At 39.5% G+C, this 25,087-nt stretch overlaps 1 protein-coding gene across 1 annotated transcript in view; it reads right to left on the bottom strand.

Moving 5' to 3' along the window:
* Positions 1-25,087, bottom strand: part of LOC126355980 (cuticle protein 16.5-like) — a 59,539-nt gene that overhangs the window by 33,632 nt on the left and 820 nt on the right. The gene's annotated exons all lie outside the window — the stretch shown is intronic.

Here is a 25,087-nt window from a genome sequence, read left to right as displayed (position 1 = left end):
TCACTACTCTTGATGAACTGTGGTATCTTGTTGAATCTGCATGGGCAGCTGTATCTGTACACTCCATTCAAGCTCTGTTTGACTCAATGCCCAGGCGTGTCAAGGCCGTCATTACGGCCAGAGGTGGTTGTTCTGGGTACTGATTTCTCAGGATCTATGCACTCAAATTGCGTGAAAATGTAATCACATGTCAGTTCTAGTATAATATACTCGTTCAATGAATACACGTTTATCATCTGCATTTATTCTTGGTGTAGCAATTTTAATGGCCAGTAGTGTATTTCTGTTAGAGCACGCGCATCATTTAGCGCAGCGGAAAGAATAAAGGGCGGTACTCCCAAGTCGGCGAGTACAGTCCGTATGCGGAAAGTTCTTTGATCTCTTTATTTTCGATTTTTACACTACATGCACTGCAAGAAGTGAAATAATGCCAGATATACTGTCTTTATTAATATTTTCATAAAAGATACGAAAGGCATTTTTTGGCAAGTAAAGGCATTTTTTGACTGATATGGTGAAGCCCTAGACGCAGAAGACCAAACGTCGTTTTATAAATTGACTCGTGAGGGTCACAAACCAATCCGCAATACTTCGACGTGATTTTTCAAGATGGCAAATGAGTGGCATTGAGCAGTATGAAAGTTATTCCACGAAACGCGCTATGCTAGTGGAACCTTTCGATAGCAACATATTTTGTCAGGCAAAGGATTTAATCAAAAAGCTTCGAAACTCCTCCTAACGTATCGCGAGGAAAATCAAATCACATCTCGAGAAGACTCCATCAAAGTATATTCCATTTTCATTAAGGGTATAATCGCAAAGATTTGTTGAAACGATGCGTTACGTGCAGTTTTCTCCAAACTTTATGATAAGAGACAATCTCTTGTGAATAAAAGCCAAGTTCATGTTTCCATAGAAACTTTAAAACAACCACGTACTTGAAAAAACGAGATGTTTATAAGTTTTTCAGCATGCTGAGAAAGCTAATGCTTCCCCTGTTTCTACAATGCAGATAATCCCTGCATGGATACATCGTCATCTGTACAGTAATTGAAATATCTAATTTTATATATGATCATAATAACATCAATGATTAGTGCCAGACGACGTCCTAGACACTCTCTGAAAACGACTAGAAGATTTTATTTCTAAATGTCGGTTCTTTTCACCAAAAACTGGAGTCTTAAATATTGCCTTCAAGGGCAACAAGTCTTGAAGAACTACTCCACGGAAGTAAATTAATACAATTATATTTCCTTAATAACCGCGAAATTCGGAGCTAAACAATAATCTTAGAATGCCATAATGTGCGAAACCTCCGGTTATTACTGTTATTTTGGAGAGAATACTTTGTATGTCGGCAATGCGGCGGAAGCAGTGTAAGTGATGAGCGGCCCAGATACATGTTGCTCGGAGTCTTTTACGTTGGGGTAGTTCTGGAGTATGGCTGTGAACTCTCACCGCAGTAAAGTAATAAATGTTTTGAACTGGTATTTTATTTGGCCCAAGCAATTGCATCTAGTACAAAAATCGTTAAATAACGCAAATACTGGCAAGAAACTAAGTGAAGTCATCTCCTAGAGAGGCAATAAGTTAACTGAAAACATCGACGAGATTTTCGCTGTGACCAGGGCCTATTAGCGTTACTCGTGTAAAACTTGCAACCACTTGCTGGAAATTTGTTTGCAATCGCAAATTTTCCTTTGCCTTTATTTTTATGCCTTTAATGGAATTAATGAAAATATTGATAAATACGGTATATTGAACATTACTTCTGTTTTTTTTCTGAACGCTTAGGCGTATGGGATTCCCAATTCTGTCACTTTTATTTCTGGTCAAGCCCTCCTTATACCGTAAATCTGGACGAAGTCTTCGGCAACAAGTAAGCAATATTGCCTTGTTAACTAGCTATTTGTAGGGAGACCTCTCTTTAACTTGGACTCTGAACAATAGGAAATTGCAGTGTTGAAAGAAACTATAAATGGCAGAAAAAAATCCAGGTTCAATTGAAGACTGAAGCTGGACTCTGGATTCATAGTCAGTCACTTAACGATTCACCCCCGTCGCTGGGTGTTCAGCGCGGCTGGCTGCCATGCGGAGGACAGGCGTTCGATTCCCGGCTCTGCAAGGGATTTTTCTTAGTGGAGGACTGGCATGCAGTACATTTAACCTCCTGGAGCCTACTAAGTAGCTACTAGACCGTTAAGTAGCAATTTCAAACCCGACAACGATGACGTAGCGATGTGCTGACCACGTACTCCTCCGTACCACATACAATTTCGCCGTTAACATAGGTTGACACGGCGGTCGGTCGGACATGATTGGCCCGTCTAGGGCCAGAACGTGGAACTTATTTTTTTTAACTCACTAAACGAATGCAGACAAAATGTTGACCAGAGAAGTTCAAGGAGAAGAAAATGGTAGCATTTGAAACGTTGCTGCAGAAGGATTTGAGTTGTTAAACAAAGTAATTGAGAACATCACCTGAAACAAAAATTCTTCCTCCCTCTACTCCCTCCCTCTCTCTCTCTCTCTCTCTCTCTCTCTCTCTCTCTCTATTTCTCTCTCTCTCTCTCTGCCTCTGATCTTCTCCATTTAACTTCTACCTTTCTTCCTTTCCATCACATTACCTACACACTCTCCTTTTCCCTACTTTGCACACACTTTTCATTTCCTTTTACTCATCTCGCACCAACTCCACTTTCTTTTCAGTTTTGATCATTAACTCCGACACTGCACCTTCAGTCCATTTTGCTACAGATCAAAAGAACGTTAAAAAAAAAAAATAGAACCCCAGAACACGCAGATAAAGTACTGACCCTAAATACACAAAACGCAGAGACATAAACACTAGTATGCATTGTTTTGTTGCGCTTTTTTTTTTTTGCTTCAAGAAATGTATAGTGCTGCAAGCTAATGGTAAATTAGGCCAAACGCAGCAGTAAATGAATGTGCAAGCAGTTGTAAATAGAAATTAGGCAAAAATGGTGTAAATAAGAAGCAACTTGAATATCTCTTGTGACAAAATGGTTTTAAATCTAGGAGATAACCAAATCTCTAGTTACGTTTCATTTCAGACCAGTGACGAAGTTTTGAATGAATGAGACTAAACCTGTGTGGTGGAATACGTACGCATTCTTTAGATGTTACGAAAACGGATTTAAGATATTTTTAATAGCTGTGCACTAAGCCTGGAATATGTAAGACTGAAATATGTTACACACATTGTTATACCTTACTTTACTACTCGCGTTTATGTTGTGAAATTCCTGTCTTCTCTTTTCTATGAGTAAACAATCCCATAAACGGTGAATCTACGCTTAGAAATCGTTCCGTTCATTTGCAGTAGCCATTTCACTATGACTTGTCGTATGATCTTGTCTTGACAATTAGTATGCTAAAGGTTGTGGCACTACAGCAAAATCTACGACACAAAATATTGCCTTTCTGCACTATTTGGTTGGGACTAGCGTTTGGTAATTGATTCAGTCAGTAAACTAGGGCGAGAATCCCACTGCTTTGATTCCTCTGTCTTACTGCAAGTGCACCCTTACTTCGAGCTCATAAGGCACCACCGAAAGTATGAATCGCGTGTTATAAATATTCAGTATAGATGACTCCAACGATATCGTATACTGTTGTTTGTGTTGATGATGAATTTTTTGCTTACAGACGGGAATGTATGAAATCCGATGTTGTGATATACTGGGGCACCTATACGCAATGGCAAGGGGTACTGGCGACGTGCAGGGGGGGGGGGGGGGGGGGAGGGGAGGCAAGGTGTGTGGAGGCGTGGAGCCTTCCCCTAACACTCAGAGAAAGGAAAAAAAAAGTATGATTTAAAAGTCGGTATTAAGCAGGTTTTTAACAATGTTGGAACTGCTACTTTCTTATGGTGTTTACAAGTCACCACTCGTCTTCCAAAAAAATTCAAAATATTTCAAACCCCCAGTTCTAGACCGCCCTCCCCCCCCCCCCCCCTAAAAACTACAGTATGGGCGCCCTTAGCGATACAGCGTACTTCTCTAGAACAGCACCACTATCGCAGACAAATCAACATTCCCTTCTGACGGACGGATCTCAAAAAAGCTTCACGTGTCCACACTCCAAGAGAGGCTACGATGACGTTACAAACTGAAGTCAGGACAACAGCGTGCTCTGGTAAAGTCTTGGTGATGAAAATTTTTTCTGTCACCAAGATTCTAATAGACGCTTTCAGATAGAGTCATGATACTATCGTAAATTATTGTTCTCGGCTAGTATATTTGTTTTTTGAGGATTCTCTTGCAATAAATTATGAAAATAGGCAATGGAGATGCAAGCGAACAACAAATACACAACAAAAAACGGGAGTTGTCAGTCCATGCAACAACGATAAAGTTTGTGCTGGACAATGAAGTCATTCTTAGAGCCACTAACCTGGAGAGAGTGTAGATGGAAATGTTTTCTAGTTCAGGTGCTTTATAAGTAGAGTTAAGTCTGCGTTTTTAAAGCATCAGCATCTAATTCGTCAAGGAATAACCAACGTGACATTCTTACACTTGCACTGTATGGCGAAGTGACTGTTTATGAAACAAATTTTTGATAATCTGTGCACCGAAGCATTTCAGATTTAAAATGTAGTGCACGATTTAACACTTAAACATGTTTTATAGGCTGCTTCTGCGATTGTTTATTAATACCATAAGTAAATAAATAAACACAACTTAACCAGTCGCTTAACTTTAATTATTCAATTACGACGGGTTTCAGACGTTTTGTTCTTTCAGAGGTGACAGTTTTATTGTTCAGCTCAGCAGAGTTGCTCATGGCAAACCAACGATGTAGGAAATTCCAGAATGTTTTAAATTAATGACTTTCTGTGGAACTACTGAAAATAACATATTTACCAGCAACATGACGGTTTGGAATTGGAGACATCCTTGCCACTTAGCAAATTTTGCAGACATCCAAACATATTACAAACATGTATATGTGTTAGTGTTTGTGTTTGTGTGTGTGTGTGTGTGTGTGTGTGTGTGTGTGTGTGTGCAATACCTCCTTCTAAACTACTGGAACGATTTCAACCAAAATCCCTACAGATATCCATTGCTGTCAGGCAAAAATCGCTTTTGGGGGTAAGAACCACAGTTCATGAAATATGGCGGCATAAACAATGAGTTTTATGAAAAACTGTCTCATCAAGCATGACGTTTAAATGTATTACTTTTTTAATATTAACTCTATTCGCAATATATTTCACTGGCAGTATCTACATATGCCTCTGAATGCACCTTCACGAATATATAAGTGTACGAAACATATTTTAAGAGGTACGACTTCATAAACACTGAGATGCGTAAAAATTGAAGACTCAAGCATGAAGTTTTAATATATTTATTGTTTACTACTAAGGCACTCCTCCAATCGAGTCATCGTGAGGAAATCCCCGAAACCTGTCAGTGCTTTTGACATTTTTCAACGCGCAGACATCTCTAGGTGAAAACAATGCCCGTCTATAGGGCTATGAGAAGGCGTTACCATAGAGACTTTTACAAATCTGCGTTGTAGACACCTTAAGCAGATGCGCACAGCGTTCAGAAACTGTCCAGAGTCCTGTTCCTTAATGTAGATACTGTACGTATAAATTTTTATATTGTCTATATTTCTTTGTACGACTGTTTCATAAATTCAGAGGTGTTTTCGCGAATATAGTATAATTGAACAGATTTCTGAAACTTCCCTAAATTCGGATTCACTTAACAATCTAGTTCCCACGTGCCTTTGTTGTGTCAGCAAGTGTAAAGCACGGCTCTGAGTACCTTAGCTTTGCAGACCGTGTCTCATAGTAATGACTCCTGTTCAGTTTGCTTAGGGGAAGACCGTTTGTCAAACATGTATGTATTTTTCCTTATTCTTATATTTGCACTGAATATCTATGATGTGTGTTTATGTGCGTGAATGTCGCCATTGAAAGTTTCCTCTGACGTTTCCATAATTAATGATAAATTCTGAGCCGCGCGGGATTAGACGAGCAGTCTGAGGTGCTGCAGTCATGGACTGTGCGGCTGGTCCCGGCGGAGGTTCGAGTCCTCCCTCGGGCATGGGCGTGTGTGTTTTTTTTCTTAGGATAATTAAGGTTAAATAGTGTGTAAGCTTAGGGACTGATGACCTTAGCAGTTAAGTCCCATAAGATTTCAGACACATTTGATTTTTTTTGATAAATATGTAGGTTCAAGTTAGATATAGCGGGGATTAACGAAGTTCGCTGGCAAGATGAACGACTTCTGGTCAGGTGAGTACAGGCACGTAAATACAAAATCAAATAGAGGTAACGCAGGAGTGTGTCTAATAATGAACAAGAAAATGGATAAATTTCTGTCAACAGCATTTCGGACGGGTTATCGTAGTCAAGGAAAACACAAAGCCAACACCCACCGCAGTAGTACAAGTTTATATGCCAACTAGGCCTGCAGATGATGAAGAGAGTGAAAAAAGTATAATGAGACAAAAGAAATGATTCAGGTAGTTAAAGGGAGAGGAAGATTTAATTGCGATGGGTGACTGGAAATCGGTAACAGGAAAAGGAAGAGAACAAAAATAAAAGGCGAATATGGTATGAGGGAAAGGGAATGAAAGAGAAACTTACCTGATAGAATTTTTCACAGAGCGTGATTTAATCACAGTTAACACTCGATTTAAGAATCGTGAAAGAAGGCTGCATACGTGGAAGAGACCGGGAGACACCGGTAAGACAGATATTTCAGAACCAGATTTTAATCTGTAAGATTCTCAGTGGCAGATGTGGATTCTGATTGTAGATTGAAACTGAATATTCTGAAAAAGTTAAAAAATTTAGGATATTGGACCTGGATAAGTTGAAGCCCATGCTAAACTTAGAGCTAAAGCAAAACATCGACAGTCTTGAAGATTTACTGTTCTTTTCAATTTGGCATGCTATTTTCGCTGCTTCTGCAGTAGTGTTCTGACGTGTTTCGTTTAACGTGGGGATAAGCACCACCTTTTATTAATTTATTTGGTATAAATTTCTCAACTGCCACCGATACTATTTCTTTGAATCCAAGCCACGTCTGGTCTACATTTACATGATTAGTTTGGAAAGAGTGCAGACCGTCTCTTAAAATTAAAATTTATACAGTTGCTGACAGGGCAGCGAAATGTTGAAGAGCTTAGGATGGCGTTAAGCGGAATTTTTTTCTAAATAAATATATTTTGCCTTTATTTTTGGATGATCTGGATGTTGAGGTGGTCAGTCTAGCTACAACGATCTTGTTAACAATAATCCCTGTATCCCTCATGATGCTCCCTGTTTGGTAAGGATTATTTGTTGAAAAGAGGTCAAGTATTTCGCAACCATTTACACTTAGAGAGGCTCCTGAATAAACTGCTCAAAATACTTTTGAGGGAAATCGTTTGCTAGAATTTTTGACGATGGTTTGTACGTTCCACCGGCTTTGAAGATGTATTTTTGCCAATATTACACCAACTATAGATGTATGAGTTCGGTCCCTACTTGAAATGAGACATAAATTTTCTTCGAAGTGTTCAGCAATAGTATCACGCGAGTTGGGGGATCGGTAAAAGGAACCAATTATTAATTTACTACGGATGTCTCTACAGTAGAATGCTGAAGATTAGATGGGTAGATCACATAGCTAATGAGGAGGTATTGAATAGGATTGGGGAGAAGAGGAGCTTGTGGCACAACTTGACTAGAAGAAGGGATCGGTTGTTAGGACATGTCCTGTGACATTGAGGGATCACCAATTTAGTATTGTAAGGCAGCGTGGAGGGTAAAAATCGTAGAGGGAGACCAAGAGATGAATACACTAAGTGCATTCAGAAGGATGTAAGCTGCAGTAGGTACTGGGAGATGAAGAAGCTTGCAGAGGATAGAGTAGCATGTAGAACTGCATCAAACCAGTCTCGTGACTGAAGACCACAACAACAACAACCGATTATTGCTTGTTAACTAGCTATTTGTAGGGAGACCTCTCTTTAACTTGGACTCTGAACAATAGGAAATTGCAGTGTTGAAAGAAACTATAAATGGCAGAAAAAAAAATCCAGGTCCAATTGAAGACTGAAGCCAGACTCTGGATTCATAGTCAGTCACTTAACGATTCACCCCCGTCGCTGGGTGTTCAGCGCGGCTGGCTGCCATGCGGAGGACAGGCGTTCCATTCCCGGCTCTGCCAGGGATTTTTGTTAGTGGAGGACTGGCATGCAGTACATTTAACCTCCTGGAGCCTACTAAGTAGCTACTAGACCGTTAAGTAGCAATTTCAAACCCGACAACGATGACGTAGCGATGTGCTGACCACGTACTCCTCCGTACCACATACAATTTCGCCGTTAACATAGGTTGACACGGCGGTCGGTCGGACATGATTGGCCCGTCTAGGGCCAGAAAGTGGAACTTATTTTTTTAACTCACTAAACGAATGCAGACAAAATGTTGACCTGAGAAGTTCAAGGAGAAGAAAATGGTAGCATTTGAAACGTTGCTGCAGAAGGATTTGAGTTGTTAAACAAAGTAATTGAGAACATCACCTGAAACAAAAATTCTTCCTCCCTCTACTCCCTCTCTCTCTCTCTCTCTCTCTCTCTCTCTATTTGTCTCTCTCTCTCTCTCTCTCTCTCTCTCTCTCTCTCTGCCTCTGATCTTCTCCATTTAACTTCTACCTTTCTTCCTTTCCATCACATTACCTACCCACTCTCCTTTTCCCTACTTTGCATACACTTTTCATTTCCTTTTACTCATCTCGCACCAACTCCACTTTCTTTTCAGTTTTGATCATTAACTCCGACACTGCACCTTCAGTCCATTTTGCTACAGATCAAAAGAACGTTTAAAAAAAAGAAAAATAGAACCCCAGAACATGCAGATAAAGTAATGACCCTAAATACACAAAACGCAGAGACATAAACACTAGTATGCATTGTTTTGTTGCGCTTTTGTTTTGCTTCAAGAAATGTATAGTGCTGCATGCTAATGGTAAATTAGGCCAAACGCAGCAGTAAATGAATGTGCAAGCAGTTGTAAATAGAAATTAGGCAAAAATGGTGTAAATAAGAAGCAACTTGAATATCTCTTGTGACAAAATGGTTTTAAATCTAGGAGATAACCAAAACTCTAGTTACGTTTCATTTCAGACCAGTGACGAAGTTTTGAATGAATGAGACTAAACCTGTGTGGTGGAATACGTACGCATTCTTTAGATGTTACGAAAACGGATTTAAGATATTTTTAATAGCTGTGCACTAAGCCTGGAATATGTAAGACTGAAATATGTTACACACATTGTTATACCTTACTTTACTACTCGCGTTTATGTTGTGAAATTCCTGTCTTCTCTTTTCTATGAGTAAACAATCCCATAAACGGTGAATCTACGCTAAGAAATCGTTCCGTTCATTTGCAGTAGCCATTTCACTATGACCTGTCGTATGTTCTTGTCTTGACAATTAATATGCTAAAGGTTGTGGCACTACAGCAAAATCTACGACACAAAATATTGCCTTTCTGCACTATTTGGTTGGGATTAGCGTTTGGTAATTGATTCAGTCAGTAAACTAGGGCGAGAATCTCACTGCTTTGATTCCTCTGTCTAACTGCAAGTGCACCCTTACTTCGAGCCCATAAGGCACCACCGAAAGTATGAATCCCGTGTTATAAATATTCACTATAGATGACTCCAACGATATCGTATACTGTTGTTTGTGTTGATGATGAATTTTTTGCTTACAGACGGGAATGTATGAAATCCGATGTTGCGATATACTGGAGCGCCAATACGCAATGGCAAGGGGTGCTGGCGACGTGCAGGGGGGAGGGGAGGCAAGGTGTGTGGAGGCGTGGAGCCTTCCCCTAACACCCAGAGAAAGGAAAAAAAAGTATGATTTAAAAGTCGGTATTAAGCAGGTTTTTAACAATATTGGAACTGCTACTTTCTTATGGTGTTTACAAGTCACCACTCGTCTTCCAAAAAAATTCAAAATATTCCAAACCCCCAGTTCTAGACCGCCCTCCCCCCCCCCCCCCCCCTAAAAACTACAGTATGGGCGCCCTTAGCGATACAGCGTACTTCTCTAGAACAGCACCACTATCGCAGACAAATCAACATTCCCTTCTGACGGACGGATCTCAAAAAAGCTTCACGTGTCCACACTCCAAGACAGGCTACGATGACGTTACAAACTGAAGTCAGGACAACAGCGTGCTCTGGTAAAGTCTTGGTGATGAAAATTTTTTCTGTCACCAAGATTGTAATAGACGCTTTCAGATAGAGTCATGATACTATCGTAAATTATTGTTCTCGGCTAGTATATTTGTTTTTTGAGGATTCTCTTGCAATAAATTATGAAAATAGGCAATGGAGATGCAAGCGAACAACAAATACACAACAAAAAACGGGAGTTGTCAGTCCATGCAACAACGATAAAGTTTGTGCTGGACAATGAAGTCATTCTTAGAGACACTAACCTGGAGAGAGTGTAGATGGAAATGTTTTCTAGTTCAGGTGCTTTATAAGTAGAGTTAAGTTTGCGTTTTTAAAGCATCAGCATCTAATTCGTCAAGGAATAACCAACGTGACATTCTTACACTTCCACTGTATGGCGAAGTGACTGTTTATGAAACAAATTTTTGATAATCTGTGCATCGAAGCATTTCAGATTTAAAATGTAGTGCACGATTTAACACTTAAACATGTTTTATAGGCTGCTTCTGCGATTGTTTATTAATACCATAAGTAAATAAGTAAACACAACTTAACCAGTAGCTTAACTTTAATTATTCAATTACGACGGCTTTCAGACGTTTTGTTCCTTCTTAGGTGACAGTTTTATTGTTCAGCTCAGCAGAGTTGCTCATGGCAAACCAACGATGTAGAAAATTCCAGAATGTTTTAAATTAATGACTTTCTATGGAACTACTGAAAATAACATATTTACCAGCAACATGACGGTTTGGAATTGGAGATATCCTTGCCTCTTAGCAAATTTTGCAGACATCCAAACATATTACAAACATGTATATGTGTTAGTGTTTGTTTGTGTGTGTGTGTGTGTGTGTGTGTGTGTGTGTGTGTGTGTGCAATACCTCCTTCTAAACTACTGGAACGATTTCAACCAAAATCCGTACAGATATCCATTGCTGTCAGGCAAAAATCGCTTTGGGGGTAAGAACCACACTTCATGAAATATGGCGGCATAAACAATGAGTTTTATGAAAAACTGCCTCATCAAGCATGACGTTTAAATTTAATACTTTTTTAATATTAACTCTATTCGCAATATATTTCACTGGCAGTATCTACATATGCTTCTGAATGCACCTTCACGAATATATAAGTGTACGAAACATAGTTTAAGAGGTACGACTTCATAAACACTGAGATGCGTAAAAATTGCAGCCTCAAGCATGAAATTTTAATATATTTATTGTTTACTACTAAGGCACTCCTCCAATCGAGTCATCGTGAGGAAATCCCCGAAACCTGTCAGTGCTTTTGACATATTTCAACGCGCAGACATCTCTAGGTGAAAACAATACCCGTCTATAGAGCTATGAGAAGGCGTTACCATAGAGGCTTTTACAAATCGGCGTTGTAGACACCTTGAGCAGATGCGCACAGCGTTCAGAAACTGTCCAGAGTCCTGTTCCTTAATGTAGATACTGTACGTATAAATTTTTATATTGTCTATATTTCTTTGTACGACTGTTTCATAAATTCAGAGGTGTTTTCGCGAATATAGTATAATTGAACAGATTTCTGAAACTTCCCTAAATTCGAATTCACTTAACAATCTAGTTCCCACGTGCCTTTGTTGTGTCAGCAAGTGTAAAGCACGGGTCTGAGTACCTTAGCTTTGCAGATCGTGTCTCATAGTAATGACTCCTGTCCAGTTTGCTTAGGGGAAGACCGTTTGTCAAACATGTATGTATTTTTCCTTATTCTTATATTTGCAATGAATATCTATGATGTGTGTTTATGTGCGTGAATGTCACCATCGAAAGATTCCTCTGACGTTTCCATAATTAATGATAAATTCTGAGCCGCGCGGGATTAGACGAGCAGTCTAAGGTGCTGCAGTCATGGACTGTGTGGCTGGTCCCGGAGGAGGTTCGAGTCCTCCCTCGGGCATGAGTGTGTGTTTGTTCTTAGGATAATTAAGGTTAAATAGTGTGTAAGCTTGGGGACTGATGACCTTAGCAGTTAAGTCCCATAAGATTTCAGACACATTTGATTTTTTTTTTTTGATAAATATGTAGGTTCAAGTGAGATATAGCGGGGATCGTTGGCAAGATGAACGACTTCTGATCAGGTGAGTACAGGCACATAAATTCAAAATCAAATAGAGGTAACGCAGGAGTGTGTCTAATAATGAACAAGAAAATGGATTTCTGTCAACAGCATTGCGGACGGGTTATCGTAGTTAAGAAAAACACAAAGCCAACACCCACCGCAGTAGTACAAGTTTATATACCAACCAGGCCTCCAGATGATGAAGAGAGTGAAAAAAGTATAATGAGACAAAAGAAATGATTCAGGTAGTTAAAGGGAGAGGAAGATTTAATTGCGATGGGTGACTGGAAATCGGCAACAGGAAAAGGAAGAGAACAAAAATAAAAGGCGAATATGGTATGAGGGAAAGGGAATGAAAGAGAAACTTACCTGATAGAATTTTTCACAGAGCGTGATATAATCACAGTTAACACTCGATTTAAGAATCGTGAAAGAAGACTGCATACGTGGAAGAGACCTGGAGACACCAGTAAGACAGAGATTTCAGAACCAGATTTTAAACTGTAAGATTCTCAATGGCAGATGTGGATTCTGACTGTAGATTGAAACTGAAGATTCTGAAAAAGTTAAAAAATTTAGGATATTGGACCTGGATAAGTTGAAGCCCATGCTAAACTTAGAGCGAAAGCAAAACATCGACAGTCTTGAAGATTTACTGTTCTTTTCAATTTGGCATGCTTTTTTCGCTGCTTCTGCAGTAGTGTTCTGACGTGTTTCGTTTAACGTGGGGATAAGCACCACCTTTTATTAATTTATTCGGTATAAATTTCTCAACTGCCACCGATACTATTTCTTTGAATCCATGCCACGTCTGGTCTACATTTATATGATTAGTTTGGAAAGAGTGGAGACCGTCTCTTAAAATTAAAATTAATGTTTATACAGTTGCTGACAGGGCAGCGAAATGTTGAAGAGCTTAGGAAGGCGTTAAGCGGAATTTTTTCTGCTTTTCTAAATAAATATATTTTGCCTTTATTTTTGGATGATCTGGATGTTGAGGTGGTCAGTCTCGCTACAACGATCTTGTGAATAATAATCCCTGTATCCCTCATGATGCTTCCTGTTTGGTAAGGATTATTTGTTGAAATGAGGTCAAGTATTTCGCAACCATTTACACTTAGAGGGGCTCCTGAATAAACTGCTCAAAATACTTTTGAGGGAAATCATTTGCTAGAATATTTGACGTTGGTTTGTACGTTCCACCGGCTTTGAAGATGTATTTTTGCCAATATCACACCAACTATAGCTGTATGAGTTCGGTCCCTACTTGAAATGAGACTCAAATTTTCTTCGAACTGTTCAGCAATAGTATCACCCGAGTTGGGGGATCGGTAAAAGGAACCAATTATTAATTTACTGCGGATGTCAAGTACACCCTCTACCCATAATAACGGACAGGAACAATCTGCTTAAATTTCGCTACAAGATTAAGTATTCCAACAGTAGCCAACAAGCTGCCAACAACTAAATTTAATCTATGCTTTCTGAAGAGTGTTAGGTCGTTTACAAAAATTCAGGTTGAACTCATTTGTGGCTTTACCCAGTTTTCGGTACGTATAGTGATTTGGGTTTCTGTGCTTCCTATTGGCGCTACAAGCTCTGGTTCTTTCCCAACACCGCCACGACAAGTTACTCCTAGCTTGCCAGCTTCTATTCTGTTCTTGTCTAAACTATTTATCGTGCACGTTTCACTTCCATACATGCCTACACTCCATACAAATACTTTCAGAAACGACTTCCTGACATTTAAATGTATACTCGATGATAACAAATTTTTCCTCTTCAGAAACGCTTTCCTTGCCACTGTTGGTCTACATTTTATATCCTCTCTACTTCGACCATCATCAGTTATCTTGGTGCCCAAATAGCAGAACTCCTTTACTACTTTAAGTGTCTCATCTCCTAATATAATTCCCTCAGCATCGCCCGATTTAATTCGACTACATTCCACTATCCTCGTTTTGCTTTTGTTGATGTTCATCTTGTATCTTCCTTTCAAGACACTGTCCATTCCGTTCAACTGCTCTTCCAAGTCCTTTTCTGTCTCTACAGAAGAATGCTGAAGATTAGATGGGTATATCACATAACTAATGTGGAGGTATTGAATAGGATTGGGGAGAAGAGGAGCTTGTGGCACAACTTGACTAGAAGAAGGGATCGGTTGGTAGGACATGTTCTGAGACATCGAGGGATCACCAATTTAGTATTGGAGGGCAGCGTGGAGGGTAAAAATCGTAGAGGGAGACCAAGAGATGAATACACTAAGTATATTCAGATGGATGTAAGCTGCAGTAGGTACTGGGTGATGAAGAAGCTTGCAGAGGATAGAGTAGCATGTAGAACTGCATCACACCAGTTTCGGGACTGAAGACTACAACAACAACAACAACCGATTATTGCTAGGTTTACTCTCGTTGCGTGTTTGCGATGCAGCGTTTGAGAGTGACTCCTTGTCTGTATATTCCCGAGGCCCTTTGCAGCCGCTTTCCGTGTGTAGTGGTTCCTTGAAGTATTAAGCGGAGCCCGGGAACCCACCACAAGTCAAGGAATCTGCAGTCTACACAGTAGCAGAACTGTCCGAGTCTCTGGTTCAGACCCTCCACCTGGTTCTGTACCATAGGTCCGCAATCAATCCTGTCGATGATGATGCAGATGATGGACTCAGGCTTCATTTCATAAGCAACAATGGTAGTTTTTATCCCTCCAGCTAGCCGCATGAAAGTAGAGAGAATCTCTCCCAATCCAGAGCGACGCACATTATTAGTACTGACGTGAGCCACCACCTGCTGTTGGCTGTACCCTGTGACCTTCATGGCATCTGGAAGCACACATTCCACATCTGGAATGATTCCTCCCGGTATGCACACAAAGCGCACACAGGATTTCTTCCTCTCCTTGGCAACTACATCTGTAAGGGACCTCATTCTGCACCTAACGTTGCAGCTCCCAACTACCAGTAACTTCACCTTCCATAAATACCCAAGTCTTCTGGGCCAAGAGGCTTCCTCCGGAACAAGGCAAGCAGCTGCATCTGGCTCAGGATCTTTATTAGCCCAGACAGCACTCGATACCTCTTTGTCCGATGAAACGGGGAAGATGAATTTGTAATGTGTGGTAGAAAGGTCAAACGAATTTAAACTACTAACCCATATTTCATTTCAGTAGTTCCAATAAGCGAGATGAGCGTATTTTAAAGTTATGTAGAAAATTTACGTGCATAAATGTTTAATTTGAACGTCCACGGAGCTTCCAACTGTGACACAGTTATCGAACTTTCGTCGTTAACGAATCCTGATTTGCATTTCAATAAATAACACAGAAAATTTAGATGGAGAAATATTTAATTTCAAGGTCCACTGTGCTTGCAAAGTGTACAAATCATATATACAATACAATTTTATTTTGCTCAAACTTTTTTAGATATCTATAATTATACTTATGTATTACAAATTACAATAAAGAGCCTGTATGTGCTATGTGTGTGTGTGTGTGTGTGTGTGTGTGTGTGTGTGTGTGTGTGCACGCATGAGTGTTGTGTGTTTTGGTACTCGATAAATGACTAAATTTATCAAAGAATTTCTTTAGAAATATAAACTACATGATCATATTTGGAGATGTTGCGTCTCTGTTAGCATCTTCGGTATGTTGTGTATACGTAAACAAAGCAGTCACTCTACAGTTTCAGTGAAATATTGTAATAAAACACTTTCTTCCTTCCTTCTCAAAACTGTGTTGCAGTTTAGATGATTAAAATACTTCCTTGCTTCCTCCCTAAAATCATTTGCGTGTGAGAGTAGTGCTGTTTTTATTACAAATTGATTTCGACTATGGGATATACAGACTGTAGACGTTCCAGAGAACCTTAGTTCAGATTGTTATGCGTTTTAGGCATTTTACAGAGCATTAGTTCTGTCTGCAGAAGTTTGTTTCGAATACGTTCAATCATTTGTAATAACTGCCATAGATTATAATTTTCTAGTGACACATTATATTCGCCCTCATTCTGAGGAGGTGATGAAATATGGGATGTTACATCAAGAGTATGCCCAAGTAATTACACTCGGAATCCCTATTTGTTTCTGTGTTTGCCTAATACTTCATACTTTTCGATCTTTTACGCATTACTTTACACATCAACTGTCTGTTTTTTCCTCTTCCACCTAATGTGTTTGGGGGTGGAAGTAGCATTAAGACAATTTGAGAGTCCATAGTGATGATTTTATGTACTTGTCTAATATTTCAGCTGACATACATTTTCTGCAGTTAAAAGACTGGCGTGTTTCGTTCATTTAGGCCGAACTTGAAGTGTCAATTGCCCGTAATTTTCTTTGGCATGGAAGTATGACTGAAGAACTTAATTTAAAGTTCAAAGCTATGCTTTAGACGCCTATCCGACGAATATGCACGTACAATAACATCACGATAGTTGTTGTAAATATTTTAATATCTGATGGAAATATTGCCCTTTTTTGCCTTTCTGATGTAATTTTGTTTACATTCTTGGTACAGCAATTGGGCTTTGAACGTTTTGTCAGTGTAGCCATCTGTTGTCGAATACAGAAAACGGGGAACATAAATCAAAAGATAATTGCATTTCGTATTTTTGAAGTTTTAAGGAATATTTAAAGCAAAAGCTACGTGTGACAACAACTTAATACTAATTCTCAATTTACATTGTATAAGTAAAGGTTGGATTTAACTATGTGTGGCGAGTATTTTTATATTTGTTCTAATATTCCAGAGCTAATGATATGTAGCTTCCAATGAAATTCACAGATGCTACTGGCAAGTCAGTCTATAAACCATTTTTTGTAGTCACTGATGGAAACACTGTCACAATATTGCAGTGCCTGTGTTGTTAAGAAAATGTAATGTTCCTTCGGAAATGCATGCATGTCCTAAGGCATGGACACTGTGCCGACTACAACCGTTTGAAATACACGAAATGTATTTGCAGTTACGAATAAGAACAACACCAGCTGTTGAAGGGAATGACGGCAGTGAAAATTTGTGCTGGAGCTGGGCCTGGACTTGAACCCGTATTTGCTGCATTACGCGAGTGACTACGTTAACCGCTTTGTCTATTAATGCATGACCACGGACAGACCCAAAATTCCATGTGTCGTCGTTACCATTACTGCGTCACAAAATTCAAATGTTTCTGAGCACTATGGGACTCAACTGCTGAGGTCATCAGTCCCCTGGAACTTAGATCTACTTAAACCTAACTAACATAAGGACATCACACACATCCATGCCCGAGGCAGGATTCGAACCTGCGACCGTAGTGGTCGATCAGTTCCAGAGTGAAGCGCCTAGAACCGCTCGGCCACAACGGCCGGCGGTGCATGTCAGAGTACGGTGCAGCGAGTAAGTGTGCAGACGTTTTCAGACGTGCTAAAGGTGACTGTGTGTTGAACATAGCTCAGAGAACACATTTTGATGCCATGAGGGGTAGAATACTAGGGCGACTGGAGGATGGTCAAACACAGCAGGTCGTAGCACGGGCCCTTCGTGTGCCACAAAGTGTGATCTCACGATTATGGCAACGACTCCAGCAGAAAGGAAACGTGTCCAGGCGCTACACTGCGGGACGTCCACAGTGTACAACACCGCAAGAAGACCGATATCTCACCGTCAGCGCCCGCATACATCCACGCAGTACTGCAGGTAGCGTTGCTCGGAACCGTACCGCAGCCACTGGAACTGTTGTCTCCAGACACACAGTCTGCAGACGACTGAACAGACATGGTTTATTCGCCCGGAGACCTGCAAGGTGCTTTCCACTGACCCCTGGTCACAGGAGAGCGCGCAAAGCCTGGTGTCAAGAACACAGTACATGGTCTGTGGAACAGTGGTCCCAGGTTATGTTCACGGACGAATCCAGGTATAGTCTGAACAGTGATTCTCTCCGGGTTTTCATCTGGCGTGAACCGGGAACCAGATACCAACCACTTAATGTCCTTGAGAGGGGCCTATATGGAGGTTGTGGTTTGATGGTGTGGGGTGGGATTATGATTTGTGCACGTACACCCCTGCATGTCTTTGACAGAGGAACTGTAACAGGTCAGGTGTATCGCAACATCAGTTTGCACCGCCTTTTCAGGGCTGCAGTGGGTCCCACCTTCCTCCTGATGGATGATAACGCACGGTCCCACCGAGCTGCCATAGTGGAGGAGTACCTTGAAACAGAAGATATCAGGCGAATGTAGTGGCCTGCCTGTTCTCCATTCCCTAAACCCCATCGACCACGTCTGGGATGCTCTCAGTCGACGTATCGCTGCACGTCTTCAAACCCCTAGGACACTTCAGGAGTTCCGAAAGGCACTTTTGCAATGAAGGGGGGCTATTCCCCCAGCAGCTGCTCGATCACCTGATCCAGAGTATGCCAACCCGTTGTGCGGCCTGTGTACTTGTGCATGGTGATCATATTTCATCTTGGTGTCGGGGTACATGTGCGGGAAACAGTGACGTCTTGTAGCATATGTGTATCGGGACGGTTTTCTCAATTTATCACCAATACCGTGGACTTGCAGATGTGTGTCTTGTGTTTTCCCCTATGTGCTATGCTATTAGCTCCAGTTTTGTGTAGTGCCACGTTGTGTTGCACCACATTCTGCAATTTCCTTAATTTATGAGCATGAGTATATGCGTGTGTTTTTATGATAAATTTTAGGTGCAGACGTGCTGCGATCGTTTAAGTTAGATACTTTTGAGCACAGCCAAGATGGGGTACACAGTAATTGGCTCTTTCAGTTTAATGGTGGCTAAAATACTAGGCTCTGATTGGAGGGTAGGGGAAAGAGAGAGTACATTATGCAGTGCGTTTTTTATGCAGTTTTACGTAAATATCATAGAAATAATTGAACTCCGAGCCCTCTTTTTGGTGCTACATTCTGATTGGTCAGAGAGGAGGGGGAGGGAGGGTGGGACGTTCTGAATGGCTGGGTCCCTTTTAATACTTTTCTGTGTCTGGCTGAGGAGGAGAGGAGTTTGGGCCCATCAGTGTAGACCCTAGTGGTCGTCATTTTTTTCCATGCAAAATCATCAGATAGCAGCGCAGTGAGGAGCTAGATGCTTTTGCTAATGGCTTCTGTTTCTGCACCAAATTGTAAATACGTAGATTTGTTAACAGTAAAGATGCGCACTGTTGTTCAGTAGTTTGAATTGCTTGGAAATTCCTTCTTGGCTTTGTCAAACAGTGGAAATGACTGACTTACTGGAGTTCACTCTAGGTTAAAGCAAGTAAGTCAGGACAAGAAACCTACCACGGTCCACGTCCAAGAAAATGTCCAGTGCAGTGGGTCGCAGCATTGTTCAAATAACAAAACACATACCGTTGAAACACCTATACAGTTTACGTGCAAATCAAGGAAACACGTAAACTCTTCCACACAGCCTTTCACCTCAGGAAACCTTGTGCTCTACATCACACGCCACCGGCTTATTGAACTATTTTTACAGTTTAGTAGACACAGTTATTTTTTTCATTGTAAAAACTGTGGGTTTTATTTAGTATATTACTACAATCACGGCACTGAGTGTCCTACATACACAATCTCTTTTCGATGTTTCAATATTCTTTAGCTTGGATTACAATTATTTGGCCAGTTCAGTTAAAATTAAATTATAACGTTAAAATTTTTTATTTTTCTTATTATAAGGTCATTAAATTATTAAATAATGATATCTTTCCTTGTTTTAGATTATGTTTCTCTTTTTTATTTTGTATAAAGTTTGGAAACGTATATTGCAGCAAAATACTCTTCGCGATAACGTATTAAAAAGTTTCTCTCCGCCACTCACCATTTTGTGGCTTGCGGTATTATCGTGTAGATGTATGAGAGACTCTGATTTGTACTTGTCACCAGTGTTCTCCTTTCGTAAACACGATCTGTAATTGGAAAATTACACTTAAAATATCTGGTCCAAATTACATGTTTCCATTGCTCGGGAGCCCAGATTTTATGGTGCTTATTTTAAAAATTAAGTCACCTGGTTGCAAGAAGTACCATGGAAACATTGCTCGTAACGTCAGCCTATTTTGGTTAACACGGTTCTATAGAATCCTATCAAGCTCAATCGTTGCTTTTGTGACAATATTCATCTTGCTAGGGATAAATATCATCCGGTTGATGTCGCATATTAGTAGTATATGCACCGATAAAAACAGCTTTGTTTGTAAAAAGAGTCCTCATTAATTTCATCAAAGTTTTACAAAATGGCGTCTCTGGAGAAGGATGAAAAAACAACACTAGAAGTTACGTCCAACATCACCTAATTAAATATTCGCCAGGTATGACTGGGAATCAGGCCCTGAGAGCTCAGTACGAACTTAAATATGTATGTAGACAGTTCATCGATTCCAGGGATCGAGGATCTTGACGATTTTTGCCTGTTGCCGACATTGACATTGGCAAGATATCGCTCCCGGCAATTCCAAGACTTTCGAGATTGTTTAAACTTTGAGGTTGAAGTCGGTTAAGAAATGACAAATAAATATTTCTTTTTGTGTAGTATATTTACAGTTTTCACATGTTTCTCCTTTGCTTATACTGTGAAACGTTGTTACTTCCAAATTTCGTGATGCTAAGTCAAATGGATGTACACTATTAGTTTTGATGAGCGAGTTTGCAACTATCAAAATATGTGATATAAATGGCCATATATTTTGAGTGGGTTGACTTAGAAGCTTACTTTCTTTCAAGCGCAAAGTGACTACAGACCTTAGTAAGTGATACAAATTTCAACTCGATACGTATATTTGTTCCTGGGAAAAAGGCATCTTAACAGACCTTCGGAAAGACAGGCCCTCGTTCAAGAAATGAAAAAAAAAATTCTTGTGATATAATTTCAGATTCACAATTTTCGAACTTTTTTCTTTATTTGTACTGTGAAGCCTTGCTTCTTGCCAAATTTCATGATTATAATTGGACAGGATGTACCCTATAGCTTTTAATGAATGAGAGTACCAAGATATGTAATATAAATGGCCGTAGCTTTTGGTTTAATTGACTTCGAAGCTTCAATTTTTTTACACCGCTAAGTGCCTTCGGCCATAGTATGTGACATAAATTTCAACCTCAAATGTTTACCTGTTTCTGAGAAAAAGAGTTTTTAACAGTCGCGCAAACAGAGAGAGAGAAAGAGATTGAGGGAGACAGATAAAGTGATACCATAACGGTTCCATTTTTACCGACTGAGGTACAGAGCCTTATATAAGAATATAGAATGCTTATAACAACGGCAACCAGTTAGAATTTGGTTTTGGTTTACTGTTTGGAAAAACCACCGGTTTCGAATTAATACATTGGTCGTCAGACAGCTTTTATGGAAGCACATGGCACGCTGATTTTTCTTGTTAACACGTACAGTAAACGTTTTTTGATGTTCTTAGTTTAGTTTAGTTATGTCGTGTTCGGTAGATCACTTTCATGATTATTTTATCTATATGATGTGGAAAAAGTCAGATTACAAGATATATATACACATATGAATAGTGCTAATATCAATATTACTGAAATTTTTAGTTCTACACATGCAACTGCATTTAAAAGTACAAATTATTATTATTATTATTAATAATATTATTATTTTCCAGATTTGAAAGAGAAACTCGTCCATGGAACAGAAATAGTTGTCCAAAAGAAATGATTTTAAGCTAGATCTAAAAGTTGATCTGCTACTTGCCAGACACTTTATGTTGTTTGGCAACTGATCAAAGAGTTTTGTTGCTGAATAGTGTACTCCTTTTTGAGCAACTGACAGCTTCAATAACAGATAGGAAAGGACATTTTTTCCTCTAGTGTTGTACGTATGAACATCGCTGTTATTCGAAAATTGATATGGATTATTTATAACGAATTTCATTAGCGAATATATGTACTCTGGTGGTGCAGTTAAAAAACCTAACTGCTTGAATAGGTCCTTGGGTGAACACCAATAGCTATTCTCACTGTTGTCTTTTGTGCAATCAATAATTTATGTCTAAGTTGTGAGTTACCCCAGAAAACTATTCCATAAGACAGTATTGAGTGGAAATATGCGAAGTACGTTACCAGGCTGATCTGTTTATTACCAAGACTAGCGATTATACGAAGAGCGAAAGAAAGTGAATTGTTTCAGAAGCTCAGCAATATGCTTCTTCCAGTTCAAGTTGTCATCAATGTGAACACCTAAAAATTTGGAGAAATCTACCTTGTTAACTGGGCCCTGTTCATATGTTACATCAATTGTCATTATGAGTCTATTCGGTGTACAGAACTGAATATAGTGAGTTTTTAAAATTAAGGGAGAATCTATTTTCTGAGAACCATTTCATAATTTTTTGACAGACATCCTTAACACGGCTGTGCACATCATGCATCATGCGGTTTCTGTTTTTGCCACTAGGTCGCAGGCAAGGCAGTTCTGGCAGGTTTTCTCGCATCCTGAAACTTCCGATCTGAAGGATGGCATCAACTGCGACACGCGAAAAAGGTAAATTCAGTTTCAATATTCGTTTGTTAACTGTATTGCTGTTGTTATCGTTTCTTACTCGAAACAAGACATCAAGGAAGTGATATGTGCATGTAATTAAAACGATAGTTTCGTAATTTCACAAACATCGACTGTTGAATTAGAAGTACACATTTGTGTACATCAGGTCTTAGCTCACAGAATGTAGTGGTACTGAGGCTAAGACTGATCTCACAGAGAAATCGTGATTTAAAACGTAATCTAAATTAAAATTTGGAAGTTTAGCTACTAATACGGTAGGGTAGGAGCAAAGACGTTGTCGGAGTTACGTGTAGCATGATGGACATGTAATCTATAGGTACTAAACTCAGTAAGAGCTCTAAATTTTTTAATTTTGTTATTAGGTTCACTTTCATTTCTTTATTCAATTACTTCAACAGTTACCTTCAATTTATTTAATTTTCTCTTCTCAGCTCTGAAAAACGATGAAATTATGAAACTACTTGAGACGAGTGACTTGAGCACCTTGTCAGATGAAGATGAGGATTCTGTTGATGAACTTCCAACTCCACCTGAACGTATTAGTGTGCCACTATTAAGTCATGGATTATGTACAAAAGGTGTTGTCAAAAAGAATGGATACCAAAACAAAAGTGGATTTCTCTCATTAACTTCAGAATTCACTTGGCCCACGACTTGGTGAAGTCTTCAAAAATTGTAGACTCACTGGAACCGTCGAAAGAAATTTCACCTAGTGGAACACAGGAGAATGTCAGCAGTTCTGTTGAAGATGAGGAGCATCAAACCACACAAAGATGAAATGTGCCAAAGCCAACTAGAGAAAGCAAACGTGACTGCGTTGGCCACCTTCCTGAATATACTGAGAGTATTTTTGCCTCAAGGTGTCGGCTACCAGGGTGCAAGTCACGTTCTCACATAATGTGTGAAAAGCGAAAAGTTTATTTGTGCATATTAAAAAACAATTGTTTTGCTAAATTCCATAAGCATGAGAAGTAATGTGTTCATAAAACGTAATGTGTACATAAAAATGAGAAGCAATGTGAACATTTTTCATTGTAAATGAAAATATGAAAATACTAAGAGATCGGCATTTTTTCCTCTGTTAAGACCCAATGTACACATATGTTTACAATCAATTATCCAAACATTATCCAAAATAAAATTTCGAAATTAGTTTTTTATGCTACTTTGAGATCAACTGCACTAAAAAAAGTGACTGAAATATTTTTCCATTCTTTGTTTATCTTCGGCACTGAAGAGGTTAAGTGAGAGGTCATTCACGTGAATAAGGAGCAGCAGAGGACCCAAAATTGAGCCCTGTGGTACCCTCTTTGTGATAACTCCCCATTCACTATAATTTACCACCCTCTCAACATTATTGGTGCTATTCAACACAACGTTTTGCTTTCTGTTCATTAAGTCTGAGTCAAACCAGCTGTGTGTATAGCCTTCGAGTTCATAAAACCTGAGATTTTGTAAGAGTGCAATATTTATTTGGTTTGCGGACTGGTTTTCCGCTTACAAGACTTTCGTTAGACAACAGTTGGATGTCGTAAGAGATTATACGAAGTTGATGGACACCTTTTGATAGCTCTGACTATCTTAACCCATTACTGGCCACTGTCACTTTTTTGGGACGCATATATTTTACTTATTTCTACGTAAGCAATGGAGCTTTTAGCCCTTATTGTTGCACCTGTAGGTTCAAATAACTGCTATAATGCCTGTAAATGTAAAATAAATAACTTTTTTCTAAGTGCTTCACGTCAGGAAAATTATAAACTTGCCGATTTTTTGTTCTCGCACTTGGCAGCACTGTATGTCTGCTGGTAGTTCCTGGACGACATTGAGCTGTGTTTTAGTTGTCTGGGCGTATTTGTTATGAACATATGGATGTCCATGTAAGATTAAGTATACTTCAGATTTTTTCAAGTAAGTGCAATATCGATATATTTTATTCGTCCCAATAATGGGACAATGGCATGATACACTATCATTTATTGTTGATGTGCCCTATTCTTGTATACACATATTATACAGAGAAGAATTGCGTTTTACGTTCTTTATATCTCCTTTTTTCATGTTCTATTCGAATTTTAAGATTCCAACAGAATAAAAACATGCTGCGTGGACTTACACTTGTAGAAATTCTAGCAGAACTAGCGAACCATCAAGAGAGTGACGATGAAGATGATGACGTAGAATTGGCTATTATTCCACCCAATGCAGATGTAATAACAGATGAGTCTGTTGTACAAGATGTAGCCGGTACTTTAGAGAGAAGCTCTCACTTTTGG

This window comes from Schistocerca gregaria, chromosome 3, assembly GCF_023897955.1.
Source record: "Schistocerca gregaria isolate iqSchGreg1 chromosome 3, iqSchGreg1.2, whole genome shotgun sequence".
In the NCBI taxonomy this organism is placed as follows: Eukaryota; Metazoa; Arthropoda; class Insecta; order Orthoptera; family Acrididae; genus Schistocerca; species Schistocerca gregaria.
This window is presented reverse-complemented; position numbering and strand designations above follow the sequence as displayed.